At 44.6% G+C, this 14,943-nt stretch overlaps 10 non-coding genes across 10 annotated transcripts; all 10 read right to left on the bottom strand.

Annotated features, from left to right (window-relative positions):
- Positions 1 to 320: 320 nt before the first annotated feature.
- On the bottom strand, positions 321 to 393 carry Trnak-cuu (transfer RNA lysine (anticodon CUU)). Its single transcript has one exon. It is a non-coding gene; the product is annotated as a tRNA-Lys (tRNA).
- Positions 394 to 844: 451 nt separating this feature from the next.
- Positions 845 to 917, bottom strand: Trnar-ucg (transfer RNA arginine (anticodon UCG)). The gene has a single exon. It is a non-coding gene; the product is annotated as a tRNA-Arg (tRNA).
- A 524-nt stretch (positions 918 to 1,441) lies between these two features.
- Positions 1,442 to 1,513, bottom strand: Trnat-agu (transfer RNA threonine (anticodon AGU)). The gene has a single exon. It is a non-coding gene; the product is annotated as a tRNA-Thr (tRNA).
- Positions 1,514 to 1,851: 338 nt separating this feature from the next.
- Positions 1,852 to 1,924, bottom strand: Trnak-cuu (transfer RNA lysine (anticodon CUU)). Its single transcript has one exon. It is a non-coding gene; the product is annotated as a tRNA-Lys (tRNA).
- A 9,424-nt stretch (positions 1,925 to 11,348) lies between these two features.
- On the bottom strand, positions 11,349 to 11,421 carry Trnak-cuu (transfer RNA lysine (anticodon CUU)). Its single transcript has one exon. It is a non-coding gene; the product is annotated as a tRNA-Lys (tRNA).
- Positions 11,422 to 11,873: 452 nt separating this feature from the next.
- Positions 11,874 to 11,946, bottom strand: Trnar-ucg (transfer RNA arginine (anticodon UCG)). The gene has a single exon. It is a non-coding gene; the product is annotated as a tRNA-Arg (tRNA).
- Positions 11,947 to 12,474: 528 nt separating this feature from the next.
- Trnat-agu (transfer RNA threonine (anticodon AGU)) lies at positions 12,475 to 12,546 on the bottom strand. Its single transcript has one exon. It is a non-coding gene; the product is annotated as a tRNA-Thr (tRNA).
- Positions 12,547 to 12,884: 338 nt separating this feature from the next.
- On the bottom strand, positions 12,885 to 12,957 carry Trnak-cuu (transfer RNA lysine (anticodon CUU)). Its single transcript has one exon. It is a non-coding gene; the product is annotated as a tRNA-Lys (tRNA).
- A 452-nt stretch (positions 12,958 to 13,409) lies between these two features.
- Trnar-ucg (transfer RNA arginine (anticodon UCG)) lies at positions 13,410 to 13,482 on the bottom strand. The gene has a single exon. It is a non-coding gene; the product is annotated as a tRNA-Arg (tRNA).
- A 928-nt stretch (positions 13,483 to 14,410) lies between these two features.
- Trnak-cuu (transfer RNA lysine (anticodon CUU)) lies at positions 14,411 to 14,483 on the bottom strand. Its single transcript has one exon. It is a non-coding gene; the product is annotated as a tRNA-Lys (tRNA).
- Between the last annotated feature and the right edge of the window lie 460 nt (positions 14,484 to 14,943).

Below are 14,943 nucleotides of genomic sequence, written 5' to 3' on the forward strand. Positions count from 1 at the left end.
AGCGTACTTCGTCCGTACGGTCGTCTGAATCATCCAACTTCAGCTGACAACACTTCATATTTTCGACTAATATTTGCAGCTATGGCGACCCATTACTGCTTGGCTACACATCTGACATGTAGCCGATGTTCTCTCCAAACAAAACCACCTGCACTTCAGAACATGACTTTCACACATGTCTACAAAATCACCTTCACCTTCAAATACAGTTTTCTTGCGACTGATTGAGACGTAGGCAAATTTTAAAGTTGCTATTTCCATTACATCACGTTAATCAGAAAATCGGTAATTTACATCTGCAGAGGAGAAAAATTCCGTTCCGCCCAGCGTAGGTCTCGAACCCACGACCCAGTGATTAAGAGTCTCATGCTCTACCGACTGAGCTAGCCGTGCTGCCTCGTTGGGTACCTGCTGGGTAGCAGATCACACAGTACTCGTTTGGGTTGGTTGGTCCCATACAGAATCTCTCCATGCTGCCTAATGTTTTCCTAACGTCACACTTGTCACGTACTTCACTTTTATTTCATAACCATTTCTGAGAGGTAAAGGAATTGCATGACAATCTGCAGAGCTAGCGGCGTCAAAATTAACACACATACTTAAGTGACTCAAAAGCCGAACGAGTTACTTTCCGACGTTGTTTTAGATGTGCAAGTGCCAGTCAAACCTCGCGGTGAGGGCACTCTGCCGACCATTTCGCTAGTTAACACCGGTCTTGTTGTGTGTGTTTCAAGCTCAAGTCCATCTCCAAGCACAAAATGGTCAACAGCAACATTCAGACGGTTTCGTACTGCACAATTGCTACATTAAAACGGTATGTTTGTTTTTCAGAACTGGAAAAACACGACCGTGACAGGATCTGAACCTGCAATCTTCGGATCCGAAGTCCGACACCTTATCCATTAGGCCACACAGTCACTAACGACCAAGTATAACTTATATACGACTCATCTCGAAACGTTCACACCCCTGAGTAATTGTGTTTTCGTTCCACACAGCCGCTGCCCCTTACTCTTTCCCACCCATTCGTTACATTCAACCTCTTACGAGACCGACCAAACGTAGACAGGAAAACAAGGCCACACACATTGCGCATTCGGAATCGATGGCAGGGTGTCCCTCGTCGCATTTGCTACGATGGCCATTTGCTACTTCTGCAGAAGCGGCGGCGGCGACGACGACGACGACGACGACGACGACGACGACGACGACGACGACCGCGAGAGGCTCAGAGATTTGTGAGAAATACATCTATAAAATGTAATTCAGACTGCCTCGTCCCACCTTATGCCGTACCGCTTTGGCAAATGCTTTATCTGCGCCATTCGCCTTAATCATATCTGAGAGTAATTCTTAATAAAACGCCTCTCGCTAATTGTTCGTCATCACAGATACTGTTTGCTATACGGCCATGACGCGCAACTGATTTCCAAAATTCGTCTTCCTCCTGTGAGGATGGAACTCACGACTCCTGGTTTACTAGACCAGTGCTCTACCACTGAGCTAAAGAGGCGCGGCCTAGCGGAACTTTAGCGTACTTCGTCCGTACGGTCGTCTGAATCATCCAACTTCAGCTGACAACACTTCATATTTTCGACTAATATTTGCAGCTATGGCGACCCATTACTGCTTGGCTACACATCTGACATGTAGCCGATGTTCTCTCCAAACAAAACCACCTGCACTTCAGAACATGACTTTCACACATGTCTACAAAATCACCTTCACCTTCAAATACAGTTTTCTTGCGACTGATTGAGACGTAGGCAAATTTTAAAGTTGCTATTTCCATTACATCACGTTAATCAGAAAATCGGTAATTTACATCTGCAGAGGAGAAAAATTCCGTTCCGCCCAGCGTAGGTCTCGAACCCACGACCCAGTGATTAAGAGTCTCATGCTCTACCGACTGAGCTAGCCGTGCTGCCTCGTTGGGTACCTGCTGGGTAGCAGATCACACAGTACTCGTTTGGGTTGGTTGGTCCCATACAGAATCTCTCCATGCTGCCTAATGTTTTCCTAACGTCACACTTGTCACGTACTTCACTTTTATTTCATAACCATTTCTGAGAGGTAAAGGAATTGCATGACAATCTGCAGAGCTAGCGGCGTCAAAATTAACACACATACTTGACGTGACTCAAAAGCCGAACGAGTTACTTTCAGACGTTGTTTTAGATGTGCAAGTGCCAGTCAAACCTCGCGGTGAGGGCACTCTGCCGACCATTTCGCTAGTTAACACCGGTCTTGTTGTGTGTGTTTCAAGCTCAAGTCCATCTCCAAGCACAAAATGGTCAACAGCAACATTCAGACGGTTTCGTACTGCACAATTGCTACATTAAAACGGTATGTTTGTTTTTCAGAACTGGAAAAACACGACCGCGACAGGATTCGAACCTGCAATCTTCGGATCTGAAGTCCGACGCCTTATCCATTAGGCCACACAGTCACTAACGACCAAGTATAACTTATATACGACTCATCTCGAAACGTTCACACCCCTGAGTAATTGTGTTTTCGTTCCACACAGCCGCTGCCCCTTACTCTTTCCCACCCATTCGTTACATTCAACCTCTTACGAGACCGACCAAACATAGACAGGAAAACAAGACCACACACATTGCGCATTCGGAATCGATGGCAGGGTGTCCCTAGTCGCATTTGCTACGATGGCCATTTGCTACTTCTGCAGAAGCGGCGGCGACGACGACGACGACGACGACGACGACGATGACCGCGAGGGGCTCAGAGATTTGTGAGAAATACATCTATAAAATGTAATTCAGACTGCCTCGTCCCACCTTATGCCGTACCGCTTTGGCAAATGCTTTATCTGCGCCATTCGCCTTAATCACATCTGAGAGTAATTCTTAATAAAACGCCTCTCGCTAATTGTTCGTCATCACAGATACTGTTTGCTATACGGCCATGACGCGCAACTGATTTCCAAAATTCGTCTTCCTCCTGTGAGGATGGAACTCATGACTCCTGGTTTACTAGACCAGTGCTCTACCACTGAGCTAAAGAGGCGCGGCCTAGCGGAACTTTTGCGTACTTCGTCCGTACGGTCGTCTGAATCATCAGACTTCAGCTGACAACACTTCATATTTTTGCAGCTATGGCGACCCATTACTGCTTGGCTACACATCTGACACGTAGCCGATGTTCTCTCCAAACAAAACCACCTGCACTTCAGAACATGACTTTCACACATGTCTACAAAATCACCTTCACCTTCAAATACAGTTTTCTTGCGACTGATTGAGACGTAGGCAAATTTTAAAGTTGCTATTTCCATTACATCACGTTAATCAGAAAATCGGTAATTTACATCTGCAGCGGAGAAAAACTCCGTTCCGCCCAGCGTAGGGCTCGAACACACGACCCTGTGATAAAGAGTCTCATGCTCTACCGACTGAGCTATCCGTGCTGCCTCGTTGGATACCTGCTGGGTAGCAGATCACACAGTACTCGTTTGGGTTGGTTGGTCCCATACAGAATCTCTCCATGCTGCCTAATGTTTTCCTAACGTCACACTCGTCACGTACTTCACTTTTATTTCATAATCATTTCTGAGAGGTAAAGGAATTGCATGACAATCTGCAGAGCTAGCGGCGTCAAAATTAACACACATACTTGACGTGACTCAAAAGCCGAACGAGTTACTTTCCGACGTTGTTTTAGATGTGCAAGTGCCAGTGAAACCTCGCGGTGAGGGCACTCTGTCGACCATTTCGCTAGTTAACACCGGTCTTGTTGTGTGTGATTCAAGCTCAAGACCATCTCCAAGCACAAAATGGTCAACAGCAACATTCAGACGGTTTCGTACTGCACAATTGCTACATTAAAACGGTATGTTTGTTTTTCAGAACTGGAAAAACACGACCGTGACAGGATTCGAACCTGCAATCTTCGGATCCGAAGTCCGACGCCTTATCCATTTTTTTTTTTTTTTTTTTTTTCGTTTCTAGAAACGATCGCAAAACACTGAGTCAGGTTCCACCGAGACTCGAACTCGGATCGCTGGATTCAAAGTCCAGTGCTAACCATTACACCATTTTTTTTTTTTATATTGAATAGCTCCACCTACTCTTCAGCACGGTCAAAACGGTAGGGCTCGTCCGGGATTTGAACCCGGGACCCCCCGCACCCAAAGCAGGAATCATACCCCCTTTTTTTTTTCTTTTTTTTTTTTTTGCTCGACCAACTTTTTTTTTTTTTTTTATCTCGTTATTATCTCACGATAATGATCAACTATGATCGAAGCAGACTAAATCAATTAAAATTTGTGCCGCAGCCGGGACTCGAACCCGGGTCTCCTTGCTTACTAGGCAGATATGCTACCACTACACCACCTTTTTTTTTTTTTTTATATAAGCAGCATGAGGCAGGCGGAGGCAAAGCGGGCAGGGGTCAAAATCTCGAGGCCTGGCCGCGATGTCTCCACCCAGTCCTGTTGCTGAGGCGTGTCTTTATCATAGTTTTCAATAAGAAATTTTACATCTTGTGTATACGTAGATATATGCTGTTTTGCCTTCGAAATCCTGAACCAAAAGATGCTTCATTTGAAACAAAAAGTTTATGTCATGCCGAGGCAATAGAGATTGAAGGTTATAGCTTTAGTGCTTTGTTTTTTTTTTTTTTTTTTTTTTTTTTTTTTTTTTTCTCATCCACTGCTTCTCGGCAACCTAGCATACTTCTTTGGAATATATAATAAAGTTGTAGGAAGTAGTGGACCCTGAACCTGTATATTATTTTTTTTTAATTTCTGTTGAGTTATTTTATTGTTATTATTATTATTTTTGTTTGTTTGTTATTTTTTTATTGTAAAAGAAAAATCTTCATGGAATGTGAAGAAGGAATTTTATGTTAAGGCACTAATTCCATAGCCTCCTTTCCTTCTTGAGATTAATAATAATAATAAAAAAGTATGTTCCCTTCCATTGGAAACAAATGAGACTTCCTTCTCAGTCATAAAATGAATGTATAAGAAAACAATTTATCTTTAACCCTGCGATACTGGCTTTCGGCTTCGGCTTCTTCTGTGCAAAAAACAAAATAGCCTTCTTTGCCAGCAGAGGATAAGTGAATGTAATATGAAACTGTAAAATTGTACTTCTCCCCAATTGCTTTTGTTTAAGCGTCGTTTCGCTTAAATAAACGATTTTTGTTTATCTCGTTGGCTTGTCAACCAATGCCCAGTCGCTCGAATACAATTTTAAGCATATTGCCGTAGTTTTTCTTGTGGTCTTTATATTTCAGGGCGTTATAAAAAGCACACTTCAAGTACATGTAAAAATCAGTGGAATTGTCATTTCCCAGGTGATTAATTACGTAATTCACATAGTGTCCCATTAACCAATGGACCGAGTTGTTTTTTGCTGCTGGAAAATAGCAAGTCTGAGGCCTGAGGAATGTAACAGGGGGAAAATTTTCCACCGAAGATCTCGTAAGAAAAGCCAGTTGTTCCCTAATCCAATTACAGAGTTGTAGATTGCCACCGCACGTGAATCTGTGCACTAACGTGTCGATCAATTTACATTTGAGACATAGGTTCGTGTCGCTAACGCCGATTGCATGTAACCTTTCATTGGTGCTTACGGTCTCATTCACTGTTTTATACCACGCTGACTTGACGTCCGATGGTAGACCACGCATATTAATATTTTTCCATATGGCGTCCCAATCAGTGTGTGGGTATTTACTTTCCAATTTGTTTCTCCCCTCCATTTTCTTTCGATGGCACAGAATATCGCGGGCCGTGATCCGTCGTGAGTTGATGATGACACCGCCGAGATAGCTGAATTCCACAAAATATACACGAACGTACTGGAGCCGGTTATTTATTTTTTGCACATTCACCGGCGCCTGTAAACTGGCAGGCCTGACAACTTCAAATAATTTAGTTGTAATGCTATCAGCGTGGTCGCTAAGGATAGTGGCGGTCCTTTTTATAAAAAGCGCAGACGCCTTATTTCTGATGTCAACTAACCCCAAACCTCCATTCCTGGGATCTAAGGTCGCAGTTTTTGCGTCGACTCTGAATATATCCCCTCTCCAAAGATAGCTGGCAACGGTAGACATTATCTTTTTTCCAATCATTTTCGGTAGTGGGAAGATCTGTGCTATAAAGTAACTCCTGGAGAGAATGCAGTGGTTAATGAAAATCACCCTCTGAACTTGGTTCATGTTACGGTGGAGGTTTTCTCTTGTTGTTCCAAGAAGTTGTCCCGACGTATTTCTCCAATTGATAGCTGCCATTTTTAACGGACAAGGTGTCAGTGTTATTCCTAGTGCTTTGCATTGGGTGACCATTGTGGCCCAGGCTAAGGTGGTATGTTGAAAACCCCGCAGGTTTAGGAGTTTGCTTTTGTTTGCGTTGACACCTGCTCCGGAGACTCTACAGTACTTTTTAATTAGCGTTTCCAATTTCAAAATGTCGTCGGGATTTCGCAGGACGACTCCGACATCATCGGCATAGGCGTTTATGACTGTTCGGTGACCAGATAATGTGATGCCAGTTAGAGTGGCATGAACACTGCGGAGGAAAGGTTCTAATGAAAGCACGAATAGGAACATGGAGAGGGGGCTTCCTTGAGGAACGCCGCGCCTGATCTGAATCTGCTTTGTCCTCTGGCAGTTAACTGATATACAAGCGCTGATGCCTGTTGCAACATTTCTGATCACACTTACGACTCGCTCATTAAAACCTATTTTGTTCAGTGTGGCACTAAGGAATCTATGATCCACACGATCAAATGCTTTCTGGAAGTCAATAAACATGATAGCACATTTTATGGTGGTCACAGCAGTGATTGCAATTATATCTCTATATTCAGCTATGCTTTTGAAAATGCTCTTGGTAGGCACACAGGACTGGTATGGACTTACTATCTTTTTGGCCAACTGTGAGAGTCTGTTGTTTAAAATTCTGCCGATGATTTTATAATCGGAGTTTAACAGGGAGATAGGACGAAAGTTGTTGAGGTTTCTTTTTGCAGCATTTTTTGGGATTAGTACTATTGTGCTCTCTTTAAAAACAGCAGGTAAATGCTTTCCCTGAAGCACCTCGTTCGTCATTCGGGTAAACATGTCACCAATCAGTGGCCAGTATCGTTTATAAAATTCAACAGGCAAACCATCCGGTCCCGGCGATTTCCTCAGAGGAGATTTGCAGATGATTCTGTGGATATCTTCGTTAGTACACTCAACGAGAAGGTCTTCGTTTTCCTCGTCCGAGACCTGTGGAGCTATGAAATTAAGGAACTCATCGAAGGACTCTTCACATACCGGGTTGGCAGTGTATAGGTCTTCGTAATATTTGTGCACTGCATTGACGATGTCTCTCTGAGTCGTGAGTGTCTCGCCAGTTTCAGACTGAAGTCCATCAATGAAGGTGCGTCTCCTGTTTCTTTCGTGCTTCAGTAGATGGTACAAGGAAGCATGTTCATCCTCCACGACTGTCTTAGCCTTGGATTTTAATTTCAGACCCTCCATCTGCTGTCTTTTAAGACTGAGCAATTTGGCCTTAGTTTGCTTGATATCTGCCAGACGGACGTTGGAAGTGTTTGCCTGCTCATATAAATTTCGCAGCATGGTATAATAAAATTCTATGGAATTTTTCAAGTCTTTCGATCGTTGTACACTATACTGGATGAGAACTTTTCTCAGTTTAGGCTTTGCCCTGTTGCACCACCAGTCTAGTACTGAGACGTGTCTATCTGCAGAGCGGAGGCACAATGCCCACGCTTCTGTCAAACTTTCTTCTAATCCGTCGTCCTGCATCAGTGACGTATTAAGGTGCCATGAACTTCTAAAACGGCGAGTGGGTTGCGCAGTAAGGTTGATGGAAGCTAGCACGGAGCTATGATCAGAAAAGTAAACTGGAATCGTCTCTGCTTTAATGAAGGAGCTAACTAGACTTTGCGATATGTAGAGTCTGTCGATCCTGCTACGTGAGTGAGGACCTAGGAATGTAAATGCCACAAATGTGGGATACATTATTTCCCAAGCATCTTTAAGCTGTAAAACAGTGACGAAACGCTTCAGTTCATTGCAGGTATTGAAATTCGGAACCTGGTCTTTCTTATTTATCACACAATTAAAATCACCGCCTATTATAAGATCTTTTGGGTTTTTCCGTAATAAATAAATGATTTCTTCTTTATAGAACTGTGCTCTTTCCATTCTATTAGATGTGCCAGAAGGGGCATACAGATTGATAAGGGTAGAACCAAAGACTTTTATACCTATCGCTCTGCCGGAGTCCAACCTCTCGATATCCGAGACAGGAATCCCCTCCCTGACTAAAATTGCTGTACCGACGTTGGTGTCAAGTGAGACATTTAAAATCGCCAAATATCCAGGCACTGTAAGATTAGTCAGCACTACTTCCTGTAGGAAAGCAATGTCCGTCCCTGACTCAGATAAATAATCCTTGAGCGCTGTAACTTTAGTCACGGATGTAATCCTGTTAATATTGATAGTCGTAATTGTATATGCCTGGGACATTTAGTTTGCATAAAAAGTAAATAAGTGGTTAAAAAGATAACAAAATATTAATAAAAAAAAAAGAAAAGAGATGTGCAGCTTCTAGAAGGGAGAAACGACTCCGCTTAAACAAACATCTAAAAGAATAGTCAGTATTTGAAGCTCGGTAAACACTTCATCTGGTTCCTCTGAAATATGACTAAGACAGTAGTAGAATTAGAAATGAAACTGGTTCAACAAAATCCTTTTTTTTTTTTTTTTCATCTTACAGCCTCATTTTGGTGCAGGATTCCGAACATCTCGGGTTTTAGTTTTACCGAGGGGCTTTGCATCACTAATGTCACTTGAAGGTACCTCCTTAGGTCTTTCCGTGATGATTTCATACAAGACGTTCTTGGCCGTCGCTTCCTCTTGTGCTGGTTGTTGTTTGCTTTGGTTACGGGAAGCTTTGAGAGTAGGTTGCGGTTTGAGTCGGCGTCTTCGGACATCTTGGTTCAACGCGCCGTCATTCGGATTGTCTATCTTTACCACCGTTGTGACCGAAGCTGCCTCAACAGCGTCCTTTTTACGAGTGCCATTTCCTTGTTCTTCCGTCACTTGCTCCAGAGCACTGACTGAGTCGGCGGTTTGTGGGTCTGTAAGTTCTTGAGTTGGGTTCCGCTCCGTCACCTCTTGTGCTTCGGAGTGCGCCTCTTCCGTCTCCGCGACAATCGTTACTGCGTCCCCTCCGTGGACCGTTTGTACCTGTTCAGCCGCCGACAGCGGCCGGGTTGCCTCAGCGGCTGTCGTCACGTCAATACATGTACTGTTTGTTTCCTCGAGCACATCCGCATTACACTGCTTCTGCTTGCGGGTGGAAGGCGAATTACGGGCGGACTCGCCGTCCGAGCCGTCATCGGTCGTTTCCAACGGTCGCTTCTTAGTCTGGAGATCACAATCGGGAACAGAAGGGTGTGATGTAATGACGCTCAGGGGAGGGAACTCCGTAGTAGTTATGGCGGGCACTGCAGAAGTACATGCACCACTGTCGTTAACCGAAAGAAGGGAAGTGCTATTTGGTAAGACATCGCTGAGGGTCAGTTTTTGACGCTGTGTTAGATTGTTCCGAAGAACAAAAAACACGGCGCGGACAATCTTGTCGGAAATGACCTGTCTCATTGCAAATATTGCACGTGCGCTCCTGACCAGAATACACAACATGTGCTTTATGGCCTGCAACGGATATATGGGACGGAATGTTGGCTTTCACCTCCATTTCAACGGATCTAATGCCATTAAAACACTGTATCTTGTATAGCTTCGACCATCTTTCGTTATAGATAGATTTAACTTCGCCATATTTAGATAGAGCGTCCTTGATCAACTGATTATCAATTTCAATTGGAACATTCAAAATCCTGACATTGGTGTACATGATATCAGCTTTTCGTACAGAGACATTACTTTTTGAACCGTCTCGATGAACAAATTCGACGGAATTACACCATTTTGCAAGCAACTTATCGACTGTCACTGAGTTCAGAAATTTAACAAAAACACAGTATTTTTCAGCATCTAATTGCGTGGTATGAACAGAGTCAGAATTTATACCGATTACCTCAGTCAGCCAATCGTGGATTTCCAGCGCAGTGGGTTGGACCGGCCGTGTTTCTTTCTCGAACGAGAAGACTAAAGTATTCTTCCTGACGGTGTCAGACATGGTCGTCGGTTCCGACGAAATTCCGGCAACAACCGAAATATCGGCGAAGCACGAAACGTGGAACGGACGAAAGCACTATAAAGACACTTATCAGAGACACCACTCAAAAAATAACAGCGAAAATGTACAGCTAACTTCACGTAAACACCAAACACCGGTGATAGCGCTAACGTACGCGGAGTAAACAACAAGCACGTCCGACCGCGGCGACGGCTAAAGCCAGAATGGAATCCATTAGGCCACACAGTCACTAACGACCAAGTATAACTTATATACGACTCATCTCGAAACGTTCACACCCCCTGAGATATTGTGTTTTCGTTCCACACAGCCGCTGCCCCTTACTCTTTCCCACCCATTCGTTACATTCAACCTCTTACGAGACCGACCAAACATAGACAGGAAAACAAGCCCACACACTTTGCGCAATCGGATCGATGGCAAGGTGTCCCTCGCCGCATTTGCTACGATGGCCATTTGCTACTTCTGCAGAAGCGGCGGCGGCGGCGACGACGACGACGACGAACGTGAGAGGCTCAGAGATTTGTGAGAAATACATCTATAAAATGTAATTCAGACCGCCTCGTCCCACCTTATGCCGTACCGCTTTGGCAAATGCTTTATCAGCGCCATTCGCCTTAATCACATCTGAGAGTAATTCTTAATAAAACGCCTCTCGCTAATTGTTCGTCATCACAGATACTGTTTGCTATACGGCCATGACGCGCAACTGATTTCCAAAATTCGTCTTCCTCCTGTGAGGATGGAACTCATGACTCCTGGTTTACTAGACCAGTGCTCTACCACTGAGCTAAAGGGGCGCGGCCTAGCGGAACTTTTGCGTACTTCGTCCGTACGGTCGTCTGAATCATCCGACTTCAGCTGACAACACTTCATATTTTCGACTAATATTTGCAGCTATGGCGACCCATTACTGCTTGGCTACACATCTGACACGTAGCCGATGTTCTCTCCAAACAAAACCACCTGCACTTCAGAACATGACTTTCACACATGTCTACAAAATCACCTTCACCTTCAAATACAGTTTTCTTGCGACTGATTGAGACGTAGGCAAATTTTAAAGTTGCTATTTCCATTACATCACGTTAATCAGAAAATCGGTAATTTACATCTGCAGCGGAGAAAAACTCCGTTCCGCCCAGCGTAGGGCTCGAACCCACGACCCTGTGATTAAGAGTCTCATGCTCTACCGACTGAGCTAGCCGTGCTGCCTCGTTGGATACCTGCTGGGTAGCAGATCACACAATACTCGTTTGGGTTGGTTGGTCCCATACAGAATCTCTCCATGCTGCCTAATGTTTTCCTAACGTCACACTCGTCACGTACTTCACTTTTATTTCATAATCATTTCTGAGAGGTAAAGGAATTGCATGACAATCTGCAGAACTAGCGGCGTCAAAATTAACACACATACTTGACGTGACTCAAAAGCCGAACGAGTTACTTTCCGACGTTGTTTTAGATGTGCAAGTGCCAGTCAAACCTCGCGGTGAGGGCACTCTTCCGACCATTTCGCTAGTTAACACCGGTCTTGTTGTGTGTGATTCAAGCTCAAGACCATCTCCAAGCACAAAATGGTCAACAGCAACATTCAGACGGTTTCTTACTGCACAATTGCTACATTAAACCGGTATGTTTGTTTTTCAGAACTGGAAAAACACGACCGTGACAGGATTCGAACTTGCAATCTTCGGATCCGAAGTCCGACGCTTTATCCATTAGGCCACACGGTCATTGACGACCAAGTATAACTGATATACGACTCATCTCGAAACGCTCACACCCCCTGAGTAATTGTGTTTTCGTTCCACACAGCCGCTGCCCCTTACTCTTTCCCACCCATTCGTTACATTCAACCTCTTACGAGACCGACCAAACATAGACAGGAAAACAAGACCACACACATTGCGCATTCGGAATCGATGGCAGGGTGTCCCTCGTCGCATTTGCTACGATGGCCATTTGCTACTTCTGCAGAAGCGGCGGCGACGACGACGACGACGACGACGACGACGACGACGACGACGACGACGACGACCGCGAGAGGCTCAGAGATTTGTGAGAAATACATCTATAAAATGTAATTCAGACTGCCTCGTCCCACCTTATGCCGTACCGCTTTGGCAAATGCTTTATCAGCGCCATTCGCCTTAATCACATCTGAGAGTAATTCTTAATAAAACGCCTCTCGCTAATTGATCGTCATCACAGATACTGTTTGCTATACGGCCATGACGCGCAACTGATTTCCAAAATTCGTCTTCCTCCTGTGAGGATGGAACTCACGACTCCTGGTTTACTAGACCAGTGCTCTACCACTGAGCTAAAGAGGCGCGGCCTAGCGGAACTTTTGCGTACTTCGTCCGTACGGTCGTCTGAATCATCCGACTCCAGCTGACAACACTTCATATTTTCGACTAATATTTGCAGCTATGGCGACCCATTACTGCTTGGCTACACATCTGACACGTAGCCGATGTTCTCTCCAAACAAAACCACCTGCACTTCAGAACATGACTTTCAAACATGTCTACAAAATCACCTTCACCTTCAAATACAGTTTTCTTGCGACTGATTGAGACGTAGGCAAATTTTAAAGTTGCTATTTCCATTACATCACGTTAATCAGAAAATCGGTAATTTACATCTGCAGCGGAGAAAAATTCCGTTCCGCCCAGCGTAGGGCTCGAACCCACGACCCTGTGATTAAGAGTCTCATGCTCTACCGACTGAGCTAGCCGTGCTGCCTCGTTGGGTACCTGCTGAGTAGCAAATCACACAGTACTCGTTTGGGTTGGATGGTCCCATACAGAATCTCTCCATGCTGCCTAATGTTTTCCTAACGTCACACTCGTCACGTACTTCACTTTTATTTCATAATCTTTTCTGAGAGGTAAAGAAATTGCATGACAATCAGCAGAGCTAGCGGCGTCAAAATTAACACACATACTTGACGTGACTCAAAAGCCGAACGAGTTACTTTCAGACGTTGTTTTAGATGTGCAAGTGCCAGTCAAACCTCGCGGTGAGGGCACTCTTCCGACCATTTCGCTAGTTAACACTGGTCTTGTTGTGTGTGTTCCAAGCTCAAGTCCATCTCCAAGCACAAAATGGTCAACAGCAACATTCAGACGGTTTCGTACTGCACAATTGCTACATTAAAACGGTATGTTTGTTTTTCAGAACTGGAAAAACACGACCGTGACAGGATTCGAACCTGCAATCTTCGGAACCGAAGTCCGACGCCTTATCCATTAGGCCACACGGTCACTGACGACCAAGTATAACTGATATACCACTCATCTCGTAACGCTCACACCACCTGAGGAATTGTGTTTTCGTTCCACACAGCCGCTGCCCCTTACTCTTTCCCACCCATTCGTTGCATTCAACCTCTTACGAGACCGACCAAAAATAGGAAAACAAGACTACACACTTTGCGCATTCGGAATCGATGGCAGGGTGTCCCTCGCCGCATTTGCTACGATGGCCATTTGCTACTTCTGCAGAAGCGGCGACGACGACGACGACGACGACGACGACGACGACGACGACGACGAAGACCGCGAGAGGCTCAGAGATTTGTGAGAAATACATCTATAAAATGTAATTCAGACTGCCTCGTCCCACCTTATGCCGTACCGCTTTGGCAAATGCTTTATCTGCGCCATTTGCCTTAATCACATCTGAGAGTAATTCTTAATAAAACGCCTCTCACTAACTGTTCGTCATCACAGATATTGTTTGCTATACGGCCATGACGCGCAACTGATTTTCAAAATTCGTCTTCCTTCTGTGAGGATGGAACTCACGACTCCTGGTTTACTAGACCAGTGCTCTACCACTGAGCTAAAGAGGCGCGGCCTAGCGGAACTTTTGCGTACTTCGTCAGTACGGTCGTCTGAATCATCAGACTTCAGCTGACAACACTTCATATTTTCGACTAATATTTGCAGCTATGGCGACCCATTACTGCTTGGCTACACATCTGACACGTAGCCGATGTTCTCTCCAAACAAAACCACCTGCACTTCAGAACATGACTTTCACACATGTCTACAAAATCACCTTCACCTTCAAATACAGTTTTCTTGCGACTGATTGAGACGTAGGCAAATTTTAAAGTTGCTATTTCCATTACATCACGTTAATCAGAAAATCGGTAATTTACATCTGCAGAGGAGAAAAATTCCGTTCCGCCCAGCGTAGGTCTCGAACCCACGACCCAGTGATTAAGAGTCTCATGCTCTACCGACTGAGCTAGCCGTGCTGCCTCGTTGGGTACCTGTTGGGTAGCAGATCACACAGTACTCGTTTGGGTTGGTTGGTCCCATACAGAATCTCTCCATGCTGCCTAATGTTTTCCTAACGTCACACTTGTCACGTACTTCACTTTTATTTCATAACCATTTCTGAGAGGTAAAGGAATTGCATGACAATCTGCAGAGCTAGCGGCGTCAAAATTAACACACATACTTGACGTGACTCAAAAGCCGAACGAGTTACATTCCGACGTTGTTTTAGATGTGCAAGTGCCAGTCAAACCTCAGTTGAGGGCACTCTGCCGACCATTTCGCTAGTTAACACCGGTCTTGTTGTGTGTGTTTCAAGCTCAAGTCCATCTCCAAGCACAAAATGGTCAACAGCAACATTCAGACGGTTTCGTACTGCACAATTGCTACATTAAAACGGTATGTTTGTTTTTCAGAACTGGAATAACACGACCGTGA

Source organism: Schistocerca gregaria, chromosome 3, assembly GCF_023897955.1.
Source record: "Schistocerca gregaria isolate iqSchGreg1 chromosome 3, iqSchGreg1.2, whole genome shotgun sequence".
Taxonomy (NCBI): domain Eukaryota; kingdom Metazoa; phylum Arthropoda; class Insecta; order Orthoptera; family Acrididae; genus Schistocerca; species Schistocerca gregaria.